The following is a 4,242-nucleotide window of genomic DNA, read 5'->3' as shown; positions in this document are numbered from 1 at the left end:
CTTTCTTTTGTGAGTCAGCAGAGTGAGTTGGCTAAACTGTTTTTGGACTTAGAAAGACCTCAGTTCAACTCTTTTCTCACATACTTTACTAGTTACATGACCTCAGTGAGCAGGTGACCTTAACTATCCAAACCTTGGTTTCCTCATCTAAAAAATGATTATAATAATGGTGCCTAACTTACAGGATTTTTATAAGGCTCAGAATGAGAAAACATGAAATATACAAACCTTACAGCACTATTTAAATTCCATTTTCTAGTATTTTGTCCAGGCTAGATGATTAGTCATATGGTATGAAGCAAGGCAAAATCATACTATATTTTTCCTCCCACCATACCCATTTTTATTTTAGAGAAATCTGATAGGATGGTGAGGTTCCAATGGTTATGTATATGCAGGGTTGATTGGATAGAAAGAGAGTTTTAAGAGCAGCTAGGTGGCACAGTGAATAGAGTACTGGCTAGAGACAGGAGGACCTAAGTCCAAATCCAGCTTGAGACACTCAACCGTCACTAGCTGTGTGACCCTGGGCAAGTCACTTAAATCCAATTGTCTTGTAAAAAAAAAAGAAAAGAAAATTTTATAGTCAGAGGAACAGGGTTTGAATTCTGACTGCCTACTTACTGCCTGTGTGACTTTGGGCAATTCATTTAATCTCTCTGATCCTCCATTTCCTGATCTATGCAATGAAGAAGTGTTCTAGATGATCCTTTAGGTCTCTTTTAGCTCTTTTAGCAACCTGTGATCCTCTGACTTCTGGCTTTTTCAGCTGGAGAAATATCTTGATAGAATCACTACCCATAAGCGAGGCATCACCTTCCTCCCTGCAAGCCATCCAAAGCTGAGCATTTGCTCTGATTCACCATAATCTGGCAGCAGATATGTACTGTTCTGTCTGTGTGTGTGTGTGTGTGTGTGTGTGTGTGTGTGTGTGTGCGTGTGCGTGTGTGTGTGTGTATTCTTGTTTACACACATATATATACAAGATGGATAGAGGCATAGAGAGATGGATAAGTAGGCGGATGGTTTGGATGGATGGATAGAGGGATGTATAGGTAGGTGGACAGGTGGATGGATGGACAGACAGACAGATAGATAATCTCTTGAATTCATATTTCCCCTTCCAGGAATAGTATAAGAGCCTTTGGATCATCATATAATAGAACTAAATATCCATTTATCCATTCATTCATTAATTCAACAAATATCTGTTTATTCAGTCCCTATCATGTATGGGGTGCAGTGGGAAATTCTACAGCTTCCCTGACCTCAAGAAGGTTAACCAATATCAAATTGTTTGCTGTCAACAAAGAAAGGAAAGGATAGAAAGGGAGCAAATTTGGAACTCAAAATTTAAGAGAAAACTAATTTAAAAAATTAAATTACATGTAATTGGAAAAAATGAATATTCTAAAAAGTTTTAAAAAGGAAAACAACAAAAAAAAAGCTGCCAGTAGAAAAATGTATTGTAATTCTCTAAATTTTAAAATACATATTCTTTAACTTTCTAACATAGACTGCATAGCTTTCATTGTCTTAATAAAGTATTTATTTTGGAAGAAGAGCATATGCAAGCTTCAAAATTATAAATGACACAAGATAGAACTTTTCCACCTGACTATGTCATGTTGATATCTAACATGAGCTATATTCTCTTATTCTGTTTGTGGTGTCTATGTGAAATTGATGTCTCTGTCAGAGTATGTAAGTATGGCATAATGTACCGCTGGGAAAAAGAATGAAATAATGGGGACAAAAGATTGAGGATCCCACTTGCATGGCTAAAAATGCAAAACTATGGAGAATTAAATCAGTGAGCATTTATTAAGTGCTTATTATATTCCCACCATCATGTTAAGCACTGGAAATACAAATCTGAGCAAAAAACCATTTTAATTGGAAAGCATTCCAATTCAAAAATGTATTTATTAAAAATTTGCTACATACCCCACACTGCCACTTTATACATTATTTGCAAATAATATAGGCATCACCTGAATTATCAGAAGTACAAAAATAATTTGATTCCTAATTAATGAGGATGCATTGTACACAGGTGGTTAAGTTTTTAATTTAATTCCAGAGGCATTTTGGTATCCATATCTTTTTTCAAAAAGCCAAGGGAATTTCTTTTCTTTCTCTTTAAAATCATTCCATTTCCAAAAGCAAGAGGTCATGTGTTTCCTTAATCTTTACTGGTGTGAATATTCATCCAATGTCTGAAGTTGGTAGAGTGATAAACACTGAATCTTTTTAGAAGGACTAACATGTAACTAGGTAAGCTCTGTAAGTGATGGCTATTAATGTTCTCTTTTGTCTTCTGGACAGAAAATCAAAGCTATTTAAAGTAAAGGATGTGTTTAAAATCAATGTATGCCCACAAGTTAACATTAATGTTTACAAACACTTTTTGTTACACATTATGTCTTATTTCTATATGTATATACATAAATGCTCATGGATTTTTTGGAAGTTCCTTGTTTTGCTATCTGCTTAACTGCAGATGTATTTCCAAACGTGCATAGGCACTTTGTCGTTTCAAAATTGACTGCCCATGTAAGCACCAAATAGCAAAATAAACTACTGTGAAGGATAATAACCCAAACTGTGGTAAATCCAAAATTTAAATTATGGGATCATTTTTGTACTTTTCATGAGCTTAGTCTGGAGCTGTGCTCTTGTTAAATGTGTGGAGTGGGAAACACACCTTCTGGAATGTGCAAATAATGAATTCCTAGCAACAGTATAAAATATAATCCACATTATAAAATGAACAGAATGATCCCTCAGATCCTACTGCCTAAGGCTCCTGATGTTAATTCTGCAGCAATGCCTTGTGCATTCACTAGTCAAAATCATATTAACCAAGATGACACATTTTTGTCTGTCATTCCACAGTTATTCCAGCTGCCTCGTGAATGCTCTTCATTGTCTGAGTGGCAAGCTTCTGCTCCGTCAATTCTGTTCCATTCAATAAAATATTTATTAAACTCCTGTCATGTGCAGGACATTGCTTGGTTCTGGACATGAAAAGATTTTTTTTAAGACTTAAAAAGTTTGAGGGGAAGCTCGGTGTTACAGTGGATGCTCACCAGTCCTGGAGTCAGGAGGCCCTGAGTTCAAATCCTGTCTCAGACACTTAATAAGTACTTAGCAGTGTGACCATGGATAAGTCACTTAACCTACCTTATTGTCTATTAGATAAAGACTTAAAATCTATTAGAGGGGGCAGCTAGGTGGTGTCATAGATAGAGCACCAATCTTGGACTCAGGAGGACCTGAGTTCAAATAAAGCATTAGACAGTAATTATGTGTCCTTGGGCATATTACTTCACAGAAACAAAAATCTATAAGAGAAATGAGACATAAGCCAAAATAAGAAATGATTAAGTGCATCACTGAGATCGCAGAATGGGTTGAAAGAGTCGGGGAAAGAGAAATCACTCCCAGAGAGTGGAAGGACATCATTAAAGACTTCAAAAAAGATGGCCCACAATCTGAGCCTCAGAAGACTTCAAGAAGAACATCCATAGCTGGAATATGTGTTTGACACCTGAGGGAGTCCCTTGTGAAGTTAAAGAAGGAGAAGAGGATTGAACAAGATGGCCAAAATACCCCATGCTCATTGGGAAATATTTTTTTAAAAAAAGTAAGAATAGAAAAAAGTAGACTTGGAGAGAGCCTTGAATTCCACATGTGCTATTCCAGAATTTCAATAAACATCAACAAAATTTCATAATAAGATGATTTATTTGTATGTCTTATTGATATAAATATCCTGATTTAGGAAGTGTACTCAAATTATGCATGTGACTTCTGTACTCTACCACTATCCCCAGGATGCTGAACAGAAGTGAAGTCACATGGATAAGTAATTGAATCTCAGGAAACCAGCCCAATCAGGCAGCTGACTAGGTTTAGATGCTCCACTGATTCCAGGGGGCTCTGGGATTTTATTCAAGGGATGGACAAAGGGAGTTAGTCTTTTGCAATTGTACCAGTATTATGGGAAACAGGTAAGATTAAGCAAAGGGATTAGTAGGCTTCCTTTGGAGTCAGGATTTTTAACTCATGGATATTCTTCCATCATTCTTTCTATCTACACATCTCCTCTCTTCCCCTCTCTCTTTCCCCAGTGATCAAATAAGCCTGATTAGCTAGCTAAGGAGTTTAAATATTATTCTGTAAGAAATAGAAATTTACGAGCAGTTTAGGAATCAGGAGATCATAGGATCATATATT

This window comes from Macrotis lagotis, chromosome 2 (assembly GCF_037893015.1).
Source record: "Macrotis lagotis isolate mMagLag1 chromosome 2, bilby.v1.9.chrom.fasta, whole genome shotgun sequence".
NCBI classification, from domain to species: domain Eukaryota; kingdom Metazoa; phylum Chordata; class Mammalia; order Peramelemorphia; family Peramelidae; genus Macrotis; species Macrotis lagotis.
This window is presented reverse-complemented; position numbering follows the sequence as displayed.